This window comes from Bombina bombina, chromosome 10 (genome assembly GCF_027579735.1).
Source record: "Bombina bombina isolate aBomBom1 chromosome 10, aBomBom1.pri, whole genome shotgun sequence".
NCBI lineage: Eukaryota > Metazoa > Chordata > Amphibia > Anura > Bombinatoridae > Bombina > Bombina bombina.
In genome coordinates, this window is record NC_069508.1 from 17,270,177 (window position 1) to 17,287,929 (window position 17,753).

Here is a 17,753-nt window from a genome sequence, read left to right on the forward strand (position 1 = left end):
TATCAAAGTTAACTTCTTCCCCTTCTTGGAAAGTAAAAGCATTGAACACTGGCTCTACATCTTTCCCCATAGAGTATAAAAGAGAATTAACTTGTACTTCACCACTCTCCTTGTTCAGTTTGGATGCAATCCTGAAGCGCTGAAACCGCTGACGCCATGTGGGCCAAGCTGCAGGCTGAGAAAAGTCAAAAGGCTCAGGTGGGGTAAACTTTGACATCGTCATCATCAGAAACAGAAGCGTAGTCCAGAACTTCTGACACCATGTCATGAGATGCAGGACATATGCAGGACACAGCAATGATAGTACAACTCTATTTTATTACAGAGCATAGCAATACACATCCAGACAGGTTGATTGTACTAAACTAACTGCGCCACAGACACCGGACCTAAGCCCCGCCCACCAGCTAGTGACATCACATCCTGCTATCATCACATTCCCTCTAGGTTTTTGCTTTGCTATTTACTTGAATGATCAGAGTGGAGATCAACACTGGACTAAACTTTGCCCTTTGCACTTTATATTGACAATTTAGCAGTGGAGGCTTCTTTATAAGGGTAGTAGGGTCAGAGCCCCACCATTTGTTTAGGGGAAAAAAGTAAAATAATAATAAAATTAAAATAAAATGCTATTGTAAGGTGAGACTGTGATGTTACTATTTTTTTATCAGGATATTATATTTTATATACAGGAGCAAAGTGGTTTACTTAAAATAATAAATAAAAAAAGTTTATAATGAAACATAAATTTTAAACATTGTTAAGATCTAAGGACATTTTTCAATATTTGCCCTGCATGAGAGTAATTCAGGCATGCTTAGTCTGCCCCTATAAAGGATTTCTGAAATCACCTATTCAGTTTCCATATGGCCATTTAGGCACAGATGTCCACACCCCCCCCCCCCATGGAACCTATCCTCCCATTGGCTGGCAACATGGGGCTGGGGGTTACACACTCTGTTTGCATTCAGATACAGTCACAGACCTGATCAATAGTGTTTTCCAGGTGGTGACTTTTATCAGTAATAGCCGGCAGCAATGTCGAAGGATGGATGTGACTGCAAGAGTGGTCTGTTTGTAAGACATGGCATGGCATCACTGAATCCCTGCAATGAAAAAGGTAGATAAGGAGCCTTCAACTTAGTAAGTTCTCCTTACATCTTAGCCTCTGTTTATTGCCATTGTAAAGCACAAGATAAAAGTCTAAATGCTGTATAGTGCTTACATAAGAGTGAGTTGTGACACTCTCCTCTTCAGGCAAATAAGAACAAAACTGGCACTTATTTTAAAACAAAAGTCTATATTCTTCAAAATTAAAATGGCATAACTAAAATTGTGAAGAATAAAGATTGTTGTTTTAACATAAGAAGTGCTGATTTTATTATTTGATTATTCAAGCAAGCCATTTATTCCTGTGCACCTTCCTATTGGACCCCTGGATATGGGTAGTTGGGGTAAGAGGAACTTTTTATTATAGCAAGACCGCTTCCTCTTTCTCTGTTACCATTACCAGCCAATTGGTACTTGCTTTATTTCTCTTACTGTGAGTATCTGAACCTGCACTTGAACTGGGCGAAGAAAGCCTCCACCCCTCCTCTCATGCTGACATGCTGACACGCTGACACACCTACCTTGATGTCACCTCCTTATAGCTCAGTGCCGCATGCTGAAGTTTAGACAGAGGCTCGAATGGAAGGGCAGAAGTGGTTTCTTGTGCTGAGCAATTTCTCAGCCCTATAAGGCATATGGACACCCGGATACCCTATTTCCTCTGACGGCTACAAAGAGCTGCATGATAGGAGAATTGACAACCTGCTTGTTTGATATCCTGCTTTGGATGCGCTGTTTCACTGGATCTCCTGGGGTGAGTAGGCTATATTTAAGTCCCGGACACCCAACTCGTGTATGTGCAGTTGTGCACTTTCACAGATACTCACATTTCTTTATCATTTTCCATCGTGTATGTTGTGGATACTACATCTTTTTTCTTTTACATAGTTGGGGTAAGAGTCAGAGCTTCCTGTTGAGGTTCCTGTCACATAACCCATGGATTTTTACCTACCCGGTTGTCTTGACAGTGTGCCTATATATATGTCTGTGTGAAATAATATTAATATAATAATATTATTAATTGTTCAAAAAATATCTTGAAGTGGACAAAGGGTGGGCTGGGTTTTATATCAAGGGTTGTGGGCTAAAGTTCCACCATTTTTAAATTTCATCAGCCACTACAGCAACTTAGTGATTGTGTGTTCTTTTTTGGACCTCTGTGTTGCAGATGTATGTGCAATGGTATTGTTGTACAGTCTCGTTGTTTTAAAACCTCTAGCTTTATTCAGTGCTCTAGTTCTAGAAAGGGGAACAAAAGAAATGAACTCTAGAACATATTTGATTAAATGAGATTTCTAATGTTGTTTGTTTAGTTTATGGGTTGCATCATTTTTACCTTCACAGGTCGGCAGTACAGGGTCCCATCCGTAGGAAAAACACTAAAACACTGACTTAGTGTTTCACCTTTCAACTTATTTATAACCTTCCAGGCATACAGATTTCACAACCTCGTTGAGTTTGTAGATACGTTTCAATGGCCAATACTGAATAGTGTCATTTCTAGAAATTTGGCTCTTGGACTCTAGAAGAGTATGTAAAAGGATCAGCAATTCTAATAAAAATTTTAAGCATAATAAATAAATATGTATTTTTTTCTAACTCCCAACAGATTGCATACTGCATACTTAAGTATAATAACCTAACACATGCTTCATAGTGATTGCTTAGAACAGTGCACATTAACATTTTTTAATACATTGAGCTAGATTTACCAAACAGCGGATGCTGCAATCTACCCCTGAAGTTTCCGGCTTGCTGGAAACTTAAGTTAAGAGAGCAGTTATTTCGTCTGAGGTGGTGGACTGCAATCATCCCGATCCGATCGGGATGATTGACACCCCCTGCTAATGGCCGATTGGCTGCTAATGTGCAGGGGTGGCATTGCACATACATTTTACCAGAATTGCTTGTGCAATGTTAAATGCAGACAGCGTATGCTGTTGGCATTTAGCGATGCAGGGCGAACATGATTCGCTATAGCAAATCATGTCCGCCCGGGGTATGATAAATCTACCCCAAAGTTTTCAATACAGAGTTTTATTACTAATGTAACAATGCATATATAAAAACATAATCAATGTACACTATATGGCCAAAAGTATGGGGACACCTGACCATCACAGCTATATGAGCTTGATGGATATTCCATTCCAACACCATGGGCATTACTATAGGGTTGATAGGGTTATCCACAAGATTTTGTAGTGTGTTTGTGAGAATTTGGGCTAATTCAGTCAATAGAGCATTTGTAAGGTCAGGCACCGATGTTGGACAAGAATGTCTGGCTCACAAGTAGTTCCAATTCATCCCAAAGGTTTTGAAGACATTGCAGACAATTGGGTACTTCCACTTTTGTGGTGACAGTTTTAGCAAGACCTTTTCCAGTTCCAGCATGACTGTGGCCCTGTGGACAAAACAAGGTCCTTGAAGACATGGTATGAGGAGCTTGGTGTGGAGGAACTCAAGTGGCCTGCACAGAACCCAGACCTAAACCCCTCTGAACACCTTTAGGATTAATTTGAACCAGAACTTCATGTCCAACATCAGTGGCGGCCTCACAAAAATGGGCACAAATTCTCACAGACACACTACAAAATCTTGTATAAACCTTCCCAGAAAAAAATAACGAAAAGATGGGCGCTAAGACTTGTCTTGTACAAGCTGCTAATTAAAACCTACCTTTCCTAAGTAGGTTAAAGGAATATCAAATAGAGTGTAAATAAATTAAGGAGCACTCCGCAAGGGAGCAATACAAGACTAGAGAATGGTGAATATGAATAATACACTTATTTTTAAAAGGAACAATATCTAAATATAAATAATGATATAGTAATTTAACACAAATGTGGATGATTATTAAAATGACAAAATTATTCATAAAAATACATTATATATAGATCAGTCACTGGCAATAACCCTTTAAAAAAACTGGGACGTCTCCTAAAAAAATAATTAAAGGAAAATTTAAAAGAAACAATCGTGATAAATATCGCTAAAGTGATGTAGTACTAATGAATAAATATTTGTAAGCGTGTATAATGTGCTTTAGTGATGTGTAGTATGATGTTATAATAAATGTGTTACTTATTGATTCTATGCCGTATCAAATGTATCAAATGGTTGATTCTAAGACTTAATCAAAGTATATTAAGTAATGCGTGTAAGTAATATCTAAACAATTTATTACATAAAAAAGTTAAAACTTTGCCTTTATAATATATCTATAGCTATCTAAGAATAGTGCCCAATTGATCGTATCTGCCAAAATTCTATTCTAAAAAAGTAACAAATATACAAGTAACAAATAAATCTTAAATATGTTACAAAGCGTATCGTGGTCAATCTATTCTAATCTAAAAGCCAATGCAACGCTAACTAATTTAACAAAAGTCAATGCTGGAGATCCTCTAGATATATATATCAACACATGTACTGAAAGTCAATAAAGTGCCTTTAACTTGATCCTTATATAGAAGTAAATAATGATATCTTGAGCAAATAATAAAGATGGAAGCACAGTCTCAGTAGTAATAATTGAGAGGCCCCTCACTACCTTCGCAGCTTTACCAGGGTGCTCTCTATCTACTGTTATGCGTATAGGCGGATATTTGAAAATGACCGCTAGCAGTTCAGGGATATTCTTGGATAGAATGGGTTACTCACAGACTCGCCAACACAGTCACTATTTCTTGTTAGGCATGAACTTGCCACCACAGTTGATATTTTCTGTTAGGCGTTATACCCCATTCTAGCAATGTTAGCGGTGTTGATACGTCTGTGACATCTGAGATTCTTCTCTGAATAAATCTTTAGGGCACGCTCTCAGTCAGCAGCGTGATTGCATGTGATGAATGGCCATACAAATTACCACTGAAAGATTTACTTTCAGTGGTAGTAGCTCTCAAGCAAAAGTGCTAAATACCGCTCCACTTGTAATCTAGCCTATAATATAATATTTTTAGTTTTAGTTTAATACATGCATTTAACATATAACTACAATATAGCCACAACCCCAGCTCCTATTGGTTTATTTTTAAGTTTTTGTTTTGTTTGTTCTTTGTTAACAATTACCAAGATTATAAGTTATGTGCTATAATGCAATCCCCATTGATGTCTGGGGGAAAAAGAAAGTTATGTTAAAACCCAATACCCTAACATAAAATCCTAGTCGAAATACCCCTAAACCGCCGCCCCCGACATCGCTGACACTAAATGAAGTGATTAACCCCTAATCTGCTGCTCACTCGCATTGCTAACACCTAAATAAAGTTATTAACAACTAAACCACCGCGCCCTGACATCGCGGACAATAAATAAAGCTATTATCCCCTAATCTGCCGCCCCCAACATCTCAGAAAAAAAACCTAAAAAACCCTAATAATAAACTACCAATAGCCCTTAAAATGGCCTTTTGTAGGGCATTGCCCTGAAGCCATCAGCTCTTTTACCTAAAAAATTACAAAGTCTCCCCTAACAGTAAACCCCCTCACCCAACCAACCCCCCAAAATAAAAAACCTAAGTCTAAAAAAGCCTAAGCTACCCTAAAAGGGCATTTGTATGGGCATTGACCTTAAAAGGGCAATTAGCTATTTTGCGCCCATAAAAAAAAGCCCTAATCTAAAAAAACACCCCCCCAAAACAAACAAAAAAAACAATAGCTCCAGAAAATGTACTCATCGTTCCTGAAGTCTGGAAGCCCAAGAAGATCAAAGTCTTCATCCAAGCGGTGATGATCTTCTTCAAGGGCAGCACCATCTTCTATCATCTTCCTGGAGGTGCAGAGCGGTCTTCGGCGATGCACGGATCCAGAGCGCTGGTCCTGATCTGGAGCGCTGGTTCCCTTAAGCAGCAGCGGCGGTCTTCAGCGACGTGGATCCTCTTCATGCGATCGTCCGCCGCACACTCAAGCTTAAATGCAAGGCACCCTTTTATATTGGGGTACCGTTACATTCCTATTGGCTAAAATATTAAAATCAGCCAATAGGATGAGAGCTGCTTAAATCCTATTGGCTGTTCAAATCAGCCAATAGGATTTAAGCAGGTCTAATCCAATTGTTGATTTTATTATTTCAGTCAATAGGAATGCAACGGTACCCCAATATAAAAGGTTTTTGTTTTTATAGGGGTATTAGATTAGGTTTAATTTTTATTATTTTGGATAATTTCATTTATTATTTTTGCAATCTTAGTGTTTTTTTATCTTTCATAATTTTTGTGAGTTTTTTTTTGGTAATGTTAGTTTTTTTATTTTTTCATAGTATTAGGATTTTTTAATATTGTAATTTAGTTTTTTTTATTTTAGTTTATTTTAGTTTTTTAAAATAGGGAATGTTAGGTTAATTTATAGTTTAATCTTAGTTTTTTTTTTTATTTCACAGGTACGTTTTATTTGAAGGTAGTTATATTGTAAGTTTAATTTAAAGTTAGGGGGGTGTTAGGTTTAGGGTTAATAGTTTAATTTAGTGTGTTGCGATGTGGGGGCCAGCGTTTTAAGGGTTAAAGGGACACTAAACCCATTTTTTTTCTTTACTGATTCAGATAGAACATTTTAAGCAACTTTCTAATTTACTATTATAATTTTTTCTTTGTTCTCTTGCTATCTTTATTTAAAAAAGAGTAATGTAAAGACCCGCTTACTTATTGGTGGCTAAATGTAGCCACCAATAAGCAAGCGCTATCCATGGTGCTGAACCTAAAATGGGATGGCTCCTAAGCTTTAAATTCCTACTTTTTAAATAAAGATAGCAAGAGAACAAAGAAAAATTTATAATAGGATTCAATTTGAAAGTTGCGTAAAATTGCATGCTCTATTGAATCATTAAAGAAGAAAAAAAATGGATTTAGTACCCCTTTAACCCTTTGGCTGCTAAGCCATTTCCCACCTGGGTGCTAATATTTTATTTTAGAAATTTTTGAAAATGTTTTTTTAACTTTTTAACCAAGACTTACACTGTTGGAAAGGTTAGGCGATTACCTTTCCAACAGTGGGTCTTGGGGGTCTGTAGCTGCTTAGATGCCTGAGATACAGGCTTCTAAGCAGCATGCCCCCTCTTCCTATACTTAACATTGTTAAGTATAAATAAAGTTGTGCAGTGACGTCATCACGTAATTGCGCGTGACGTCACCACGCATCACGTGAAGCCCCGGCTATGCCTGTCACTCTACAGGCATGATCGCCGGGGTAGGAGCAGTAAGAAGCCCCCAGCTCTCCCTCAAGGTGGGAGAGTGCTCATGACGGCTCATTAGCACCAGAGTGAGAAACTCTGTGATGGCTCAGAGCCGTCATTAGCACTCAAAGGGTTAATAGTTTTACTTTAGTATTAGCGATGTGGGGGGCCAGCGGTTTAGGGGTTAATAGGTTTATTATAGTATTTGCGATGTGGGGGAATGGTGATTTAGGGTTTAATACTTTAATTTAGTGTTGGCAATTTGGGTAGTCAGCAGATTAGGGGTTAATAGGTTTTCTATAGTATTTGTGATGCAGGGGGATGGCAGTTTAGGGGTTAATAGTGTAGTTTATGGGTGTTAGTGTACTTTGTAAAATTTTTGTTATGAGTTTTGTGAAACATTTTTGTTTTGCAAAATCCATAACTACTGGTATCAGATCGCAGAATGGATCTTGATGATATAGGCTATAACGCTAGCATATTTGCTGGACCGCACAACCTGTAATACAGGCGCAATGCAAAAGTAATTTTTTGAGTGCGCAATGGAGAGTTGCGTAAAGGCTACCTGCGACCTGCATATTCCGAGCACAATGGCTAATTTTTCAGCGATATAGCTGTACCGCACAACTTGTAATCTTGCTGAATATTTGCTAAAAATGTCCAGTGGCACAGGGTCATATTTAGGGCTCTCTTGAGTTGCGGCCACACATTTTAGCTCTGCTTTTCCCCAAAAAACATCCTAAGGCAAACAGTTGTCCATCCCTTGTCTACAATATAAAGCACCCTCTGTATGTATAGTGAAAGTTAGTAGAGGTTTAAACAGCTATACAATTTACTTCAATTATCAAATTTGCCCCACTCTCATGGTATTCTTTGTTGGAAAACATATCTAGGTAGGCTTAGCAATACACTACTGGAAGTTAGCTGAACACTTCAGGTGAGCCAATGACAAGAAGCATATATGTGCAGCCACAAATCAGCAGCTCCTGAGCCTACCTAGGTTGCTTTTTAACAAAGGATACTTTGAGAATGAGGCACATTTCATAATAGAAGTAAACTGGAAAGTTGTTTATAATTGTTGCTCCATCTGAGTCATAAAAGTCTAATTTAGATTTTAGTGTTCTTTTAAGCTTTCTCGTGGCAGTCCCCAATGTTTGGTTACTCATTGTATTTTTCTTTATTTTCACTGCTGTTTTATGTTTGTTTTATGTCTGTGAAGGAAATACATAGACTGTAAATACCAAGGTAAGTGTTACACTAATGTCTGTTTAATGTCTGTGAAGGATATACATAGACTGTAAATACCAAGGTAAGTGTTACACTAATGTCTGTCTGTTTAATGTATGTGAAGGATATACATAGGCTGTAAATACCAAGGTAAGTGTTACACTAATGTCTGTCTGTTTAATGTATGTGAAGGATATACATAGGCTGTAAATACCAAGGTAAGTGTTACACTAATGTCTGTCTGTTTAATGTCTGTGAAGGATATACATAGACTGTAAATACCAAGGTAAGTGTTACACTAATGTCTGTCTGTTTAATGTATGTGAAGGATATACATAGACTGTAAATACCAAGGTAAGTGTTACACTAATGTCTGTCTGTTTAATGTCTGTAAAGGATATACATAGGCTGTAAATACCAAGGTAAGTGTTACACTAATGTCTGTCTGTTTAATGTCTGTAAAGGATATACATAGACTGTAAATACCAAGGTAAGTGTTACACTAATGTCTGTCTGTTTAATGTCTGTGAAGGATATACATAGACTGTAAATACCAAGGTAAGTGTTACACTAATGTCTGTCTGTTTTATGTCTGTGAAGGATATACATAGACTGTAAATACCAAGGTAAGTGTTACACTAATGTCTGTTTAATGTCTGTGAAGGATATACATAGACTGTAAATACCAAGGTAAGTGTTACACTAATGTCTGTTTAATGTCTGTGAAGGATATACATAGACTGTAAATACCAAGGTAAGTGTTACACTAATGTCTGTCTGTTTTATGTCTGTGAAGGATATGCATAGACTGTAAATACCAAGGTAAGTGTTACACTAATGTCTGTCTGTTTTATGTCTGTGAAGGATATACATAGACTGTAAATACCAAGGTAAGTGTTACACTAATGTCTGTCTGTTTTATGTCTGTGAAGGATATACATAGACTGTAAATACCAAGGTAAGTGTTACACTAATGCCTGTTTAATGTATGTGAAGGATATACATAGACTGTAAATACCAAGGTAAGTGTTACACTAATGTCTGTTTAATATCTGTGAAGGATATACATAGACTGTAAATACCAAGGTAAGTGTTACACTAATGCCTGTTTAATGTATGTGAAGGATATACATAGACTGTAAATACCAAGGTAAGTGTTACACTAATGTCTGTCTGTTTAATGTATGTGAAGGATATACATAGACTGTAAATACCAAGGTAAGTGTTACACTAATGCCTGTTTAATGTATGTGAAGGATATACATAGACTGTAAATACCAAGGTAAGTGTTACACTAATGTCTGTCTGTTTAATGTCTGTAAAGGATATACATAGACTGTAAATACCAAGGTAAGTGTTACACTAATGTCTGTCTGTTTAATGTCTGTAAAGGATATACATAGACTGTAAATACCAAGGTAAGTGTTACACTAATGTCTGTTTAATGTCTGTGAAGGATATACATAGACTGTAAATACCAAGGTAAGTGTTACACTAATGTCTGTCTGTTTAATGTCTGTAAAGGATATACATAGACTGTAAATACCAAGGTAAGTGTTACACTAATGTCTGTCTGTTTTATGTCTGTGAAGGATATACATAGACTGTAAATACCAAGGTAAGTGTTACACTAATGTCTGTCTGTTTTATGTCTGTGAAGGATATACATAGACTGTAAATACCAAGGTAAGTGTTACACTAATGTCTGTCTGTTTAATGTCTGTGAAGGATATACATAGACTGTAAATACCAAGGTAAGTGTTACACTAATGTCTGTTTAATGTATGTGAAGGATATACATAGACTGTAAATACCAAGGTAAGTGTTACACTAATGTCTGTTTAATGTCTGTGAAGGATATACATAGACTGTAAATACCAAGGTAAGTGTTACACTAATGTCTGTCTGTTTTATGTCTGTGAAGGATATACATAGACTGTAAATACCAAGGTAAGTGTTACACTAATGTCTGTTTAATGTCTGTGAAGGATATACATAGACTGTAAATACCAAGGTAAGTGTTACACTAATGTCTGTTTAATGTCTGTGAAGGATATACATAGACTGTAAATACCAAGGTAAGTGTTACACTAATGTCTGTTTAATGTCTGTGAAGGATATACATAGACTGTAAATACCAAGGTAGGTGTTACACTAATGTCTGTCTGGTTAATGTCTGTTTAATGTCTGTGAAGGATATACATAGACTGTAAATACCAAGGTAAGTGTTACACTAATGTCTGTTTAATGTATGTGAAGGATATACATAGGCTGCAAATACCAAGGTAAGTGTTATACTTATGTTTGTCTGTTTAATGTCTGTGAAGGATATCCATAGGCTGTAAATACCAAGGTAAGTGTTACACTAATGTCTGTCTGGTTAATGTCTGTTTAATGTCTGTGAAGGATATACATAGACTGTAAATACCAAGGTAAGTGTTACACTAATGTCTGTCTGCAAAAGAAAAAATTCGGATCTCAACTCCCGGTTAGTGTTAAAAGGTATCCTTTATTCCAACATGTTAAATGCGTGGTAGAGACATCAGCTAGTGGAGCATAAGCCTGATCTTACGCGTTTCGGCGGTTGGCCATAATCATAGATCTAAACCTCCTTGTTGAAGTTGTGCTTTTAAAGGGACACTCAATCAAAATTAAAGTTTCATTATTCAGATAGAGCATGTCATTTTAAACAACTTTCCAATTTACTTCCTTTAACTAAATGTGCACAGTCTTTTTATATTTAAACTTTTTGAGTCACCAGCTCCTACTGAGCATGTGCAAGAATAAGTGTGTATGCATTTGTGAATGGCTGATGGCTGTCACATGGTACATGTATGCATTTTTGATTGGCTGATGGCTGTCATATGGTACATGGGGAGTGGAAAAAGACATAACTTTTAAAATTGTCAGAAAAAAAAATCTACTACTCATTTGAAGTTCAGACTAAGTGCTAAATGCATTGTCTTGTTATCCTGCATTTGTTGATTATGCAAATCTACTGTGTTGACTGGTCCTTTAAGGGTATATTAGCCCCTCCTATTTAAGAGTTAATTAAAAAAAAAAAGTAAAGATTTTTGTACAAAATACTCAGCTACTAAATACACAAACGAAGAGATCATTAAATAATGATATAATACGTGATTTTTTTTTTTAATATAAGTGTAAGAATAATAGCAACTACGCTTTGTTGAAGCTATTAGGAAATGCATAAATGGATAGAGTTATTTAGGATTTAAACAAAATGAGTAAATACACTCAATGAGCTTGATAAATATCATGCTCCAAAGTAAATTCACTACACTGTAAAGTACACGCAATGAGCTTGATAAATATCATGCTCCAAAGTAAATTCACTACACTGTAAAGTACATGCAATGAGCTTGATAAATATTATGCTCCAAAGTAAATTCACTACACTGTAAAGTACACGCAATGAGCTTGATAAATATCATGCTCCAAAGTAAATTCACTACACTGTAAAGTACACGCAATGAGCATGATAAATATCATGCTCCAAAGTAAATTCACTACACTGTAAAGTACACGCAATGAGCTTGATAAATATCATGCTCCAAAGTAAATTCACTACACTGTAAAGTACATGCAATGAGCTTGATAAATATCATGCTCCAAAGTAAATTCACTACACTGTAAAGTACACGCAATGAGCATGATAAATATCATGCTCCAAAGTAAATTCACTACACTGTAAAGTACATGCAATGAGCTTGATAAATATCATGCTCCAAAGTAAATTCACTACACTGTAAAGTACACGCAATGAGCATGATAAATATCATGCTCCAAAGTAAATTCACTACACTGTAAAGTACACGCAATGAGTATGATAAATATCATGCTCCAAAGTAAATTCACTACACTGTAAAGTACATGCAATGAGCTTGATAAATATCATGCCCCAAACAAATTTATTATACAATAAATTTCAATTTGTACCCTTAAATAAACCCTTTATAGATATACGCTCTCCCTACCTAAGGCAGTGATATGCTTTCCTATTAGTTAATTATATAATTTAGTCAACAAATAATTTAGTGAGCCCTAAACGTAGACCTTGCTTACATTGTATGGATTTGGAAATGAATTGTTACACATATAGATGTAGTCATTAATCGTAAGAAAACTAAGTAATTGGTCAATTAAATAGATACCAGAAGATAAGTAGATACATATATAAAGAGGAAATGTGAAATAGACATAAAATATACTTCAATGGGATACCAATGTCTGCAACTTATGTATCCAATACACTTCCTGACGACCCAGGAGCGTGTTCCTGTTGCCACCTCTAGCGGGGATAAGTACAGTTTCTATGGCCTTCCACCTAAATGTGTCAACCTTTTGTTTGTGCTCAAAAATAAAGTGTTCTGACAGAGCAGAGCAATTTTGATTATTTTTAATGTAACCTAAATGTTCCCTTACTCTCTTACGAACATTCCTGGTAGTGAGGCCTACATATCGTTTGAGACATAGGTTGCACTCTACAAGATAGATAACATAGTTACTAGAGCATTTGATACACCCTCTTGTGGAGAACACTTCCCCTGTTACATAGGACTGGAATTGGGAACCTTGACTAATATAGTCACAAGCTTTACAGTGTGAATGTCCACACCTGTATGTTCCTGAGCATTGTAGCCATGTGCTATTGCCAGTAATTTTAGGGAGCATGCTAGGTGAGATCATATTTGCCAATGTTAAATTTTTAGCATTGATAAAATTACAGCCTTCCCCTATCAATAATTTAAGTGGGTCATCCCCATATAAAATGGGTAGATACTTTCTGATAATATCACAGATTTTATAGAATTTGTTCAAATATTATGTCACAAAATTTAAACCATTTTTTTGTTTCTGTTTACCTGTGTGTTTTTCAAGGAGGCTGATCCTATCTACTTTCGCTATAACCTTTATAGCCTCTTCTATGATTTGTTTGGAATACCCTCTATCCGCCAAAACGTCTACTCAGTGTTTCAACTTCTTGTTCAAAATCTGGGTGTTCTGAGCAATTTCGTCTTACTCTAAGCATTTGTCCCTTGACAATAACTTTGAAAACGTGCTTTGGATGATTGCTATCAGCATGGAGTAACTGATTACCAGAGAACGGTTTCCTGTACAGTTTAGAGATTACACCTTTTGTAGAGGATTTTGTGGAGAGGGTAAGGTAAAAAAAAACTACCTCATCCTTGTCCCAGATGTGGTAAATGATATGCCTTTATCATTTCTGTTTAGGTAGTTTACAAATGATTCAGCATTGTCTTGATCACTCCTCCAGATCATGATCAAATCGCCAATATATCTTCTGTAAAAAACTATCCTCTCCCCGAGGGGACCCCCACCTGCATAGACATGGGAAAGCTCCCACCAACCCATGAATATGTTTGCGTAGGAGGGGGCAAATTTGGCCCCCATCGCTGTCCCACGTCTCTGCAGGTAGAAAATCCCCTCGAAGAGAAAATAGTTATGATTGAGCAAAAATTCTGTCACCCTAATAAGAAACAATTTGCTACTATTGGGTAAGTTAGTTCTAGTGTCTAAAAAGAAAGAGATAGCATGTAGACCTAGATCATGGGGTATTGTTGAGTATAGCAATACAACATCGACAGTAAGCCAACTGTATTCACTACTCCACTCTAGGTCTAAGCAATCTAAGAATATGTGTTGTGTCTTTAAGGTAAGAGCAGAGATTTAAAACCAAGGGCTGCAAGAACGAGTCAAGCCACTCGGATAGGGGCTCCAAAAGGGAGCCTATTCCCGATACATTTGGCCTGCCTTTTACATTCTGCAGTCCTTTATGTGTCTTTGGCAGGTGGTGGAATATTGGGGTAACCAGATGGATGACATATAGGCAATCAGCTGTCTTTTGATCCAACATCCCCAGATATAATCCATCATCCAGCAAAGAGGATAGTTCTTTTTTAAAAGCTTTTTACTAGTTTGTGGCCTAGAGGCTCATATGTTTTTGGATCATTTAGCTGGCGCAAGGCCTCTTGTACATAGTCATGTCTATTCAAAATCACAATGCTCCCACCCTTGTCAGAGTTTTTGACCACAATATTTCTATTGGATTGTAAAGAAGCTATAGCATCCCTTTCCTTCTTAGATAGATTGGAATTGGAATTTGGGCAGGTTGACAGAGTCTTAAGATCTTCTATAACCCTTTTATGGAACAACTCAAGTTGTTTACCACTTTCTTGAATGGGGTAAAACTTTGAATTCGGTTTCATCAATTTACCCTTAACAGGTTCTAAAGTTTCTTTTACTATTTGTTCGTTCTCAAGCTCCCTAAGGGTTAACATTGTGCAGGCATCCTCAAATTTCAAGTCAGGTATTTGTTCCAGGTCATTCCCAAGTTTTTCATCTCCCACAGTCTCTGATATATTAGAGAAATAAAATTTCTTCAAAGTGATGGAGTGTATGAATTTATTAACGTCGAGTATGGTCTGAAACAAATTAAAATTTCTGGTAAGATATAAACCTAAACCATATGTAAGAACCTTAGTTTCTACCTCACACAAAACATATGAGGAAAGATTGATAATTCCTGTATTATTTACTTGCTCTGTGTCTTGTTGTTCCATAGTGAGTACTTGTTTTTTCATTTCTGTATGGTATTTGTCTTTGGACCCCCTTCCATCTCCTGTCCCTATAAGCTGTTGAAAAACCTGGCTGTCAACTTGGCTAGTGGTTGTTTGTACACTATCACTGTTAGTGAGGGTAGGTTTAAGTAAATATTTATTTGTGTTACTCGTCTTACTATCTCCTTGTGTTTTTGGTTTTGCTCCTAGTTCCTTTTTCTGTGCCACTTGTGTAACTGTATTAATATTAGTATTTGTGGTCTGAGATCCTGGAACAGTGATAACCGTATTAACTGAACTAGCCCCTGTGCTACCTGCGACGCCTGCGGGTTCTAAATCTGACCCAGTATGTTCTTCAAAAGAACTAGAGAAGGCAGAGAGGGAGCCATAATCATCTGTTGTGCCTGGCTCAGTTTCACTAAATGTTACGCTCCTTTCCTTGTTCTTTTTATTTTTACGTCTCTTGAATCCCTTGTTGTTTGGTTGTACATCTTGTTTGTTATTGGTATCATTACTTGGTGTATTGTTTTGCCTTGGTTGGTTATTTTTATATCCCATTCTACAGTGATTTTGTCTATGCCATATGTACACTTCATTAGAAGAGTAGTCATTCTTATCTCTAAGATATTTAGAGCGTTTAATATGTATAATGTTAAGTTTATCTTCCTCAACAGTTTTCTGCAGAATTTTATCTAATTGACCATATATGTCTACTTGCATAAATTTATTCAGTTCTGCTGTTGCTCCTCTATTTGCTGTCTAACATACTAACGGCTAGATTTAGAGTTTTGCGGCCAAAGGGGTGCATTAGCTACGCGTGTTCCCCCCCCCACACCTTTTAAATAACGCTGGTATTTAGAGTTCTCTGAAGGGCTGCGTTAGGCTCCAAAAAGGGAGCGAACAGGCATATTTACCGCCACTTCAACTCTCAATAACAGCGTTGCTTACGGTAGCGGATAGCTGGAAAAATGCGCTCGTGCATGATTTCCCCATAGGAAACAATGGGGCAGTTTGGGCTGAAAAAAAACCTAACACCTGCAAAAAAGCAGCGTTCAGCTCCTAACGCAGCCCCATTGTTTCCTATGGGGAAACACTTTCTAAGTCTGCACCTAACACCCTAACATGTACCCCGAGTCTAAACACCCCTAACCTTACACTTATTAACCCCTAATCTGCCGCCCCCACTATCGCTGACCCCTGCATTATATTATTAACCCCTAATCTGCCGCTCCGGAAACCGCCGCAACCTACATTATAGCTATGTACCCCTAATTTGCTGCCCATAACATCGCCGACCCCTATAATATATTTATTAACCCCTAATCTGCTGCCCCCAATGTCGCCGCTACCTACCTACACTTATTAACCCCTAATCTGCCGACCGAACCTCGCCACAACTATAATAAATGTAATAACCCCTAAACCGCCTCACTCCCGCCTCGCAAACCCTATAATAAATAGTATTAACCCCTAATCTGCCCCCCCTAACATCGCCGACACCTAACTTTAAGTGTTTACCCCTAATCTTCTGACCGGACCTCGCCGCTACTCTAATAAATGTATTAACCCCTAAAGCTAAATCTAACCCTAACACCCCCCTAAATTAAATATAATTTTAATCTAACGAAATAAATTAAATATTATTAACTAAAGTCTTCCTATTTAAAACTAAATACTTACCTGTAAAATAAACCCTAATATAGCTACAATATAACGAATAATTATATTGTAGCTATTTTAGGATTTATATTTATTTTACAGGCAACTTTGTATTTATTTTAACTAGGTACAATAGTTATTAAATAGTTATTTACTATTTAATAGCTACATAGTTAAAATAATTACCAAATTACCTGTAAAATAAATCCTAACCTAAGTTACAATTAAACCTAACACTACACTATCAATAAATTAATTAAATCAATTAACTATAAGTACCTACAATTAAATAAACTAAACTAAATTACAAAAACAAACACTAAATTACAAAAAATAAAAAAAGATTACAAGAATTTTAAGCTAATTACACCTACTCTAAGCCCCCTAATAAAATAACAAAGCCCCCCAAAATAAAAAAATTCCCTACCCTAATCTAAATTAAAATAGTTAACAGCTCTATTACCTTACCAGCCCTTAAAAGGGCTTTTTGCGGGGCATGCCCCAAAGAAATCAGCTCTTTTGCCTGTAAAAAATACCACCATCCAACATTAAAACCCACCACCCACATACCCCTACTCTAACCCAAACCCCCCTTAAATAAACCTAACACTACCCCCTGAAGATCTCCCTACCTTGAGTCGTCTTCACTCAGCCGAGCACCGTTGGACCAAAAGAAGACATCCGGAGCGGCAGAAGTCTTCATCCTATCCGGGCAGAAGAGGACATCCGGACCGGCAGACATCTTCATCCAAGCAGCATCTTCTATCTTCATCCATCCGACGAGGAGCGGCTCCATCTTCAAGACCTCCGGCGCGGAACATCCTCTTCCTACCGACGACTACCGACGAATGAAGGTTCCTTTAAGTGACATCATCCAAGATGGCGTCCCTCGAATTCCGATTGGCTGATAGGATTCTATCAGCCAATCGGAATTAAGGTAGGAAAAATCTGATTGGCTGATTGAATCAGCCAATCAGATTCAAGTTCAAT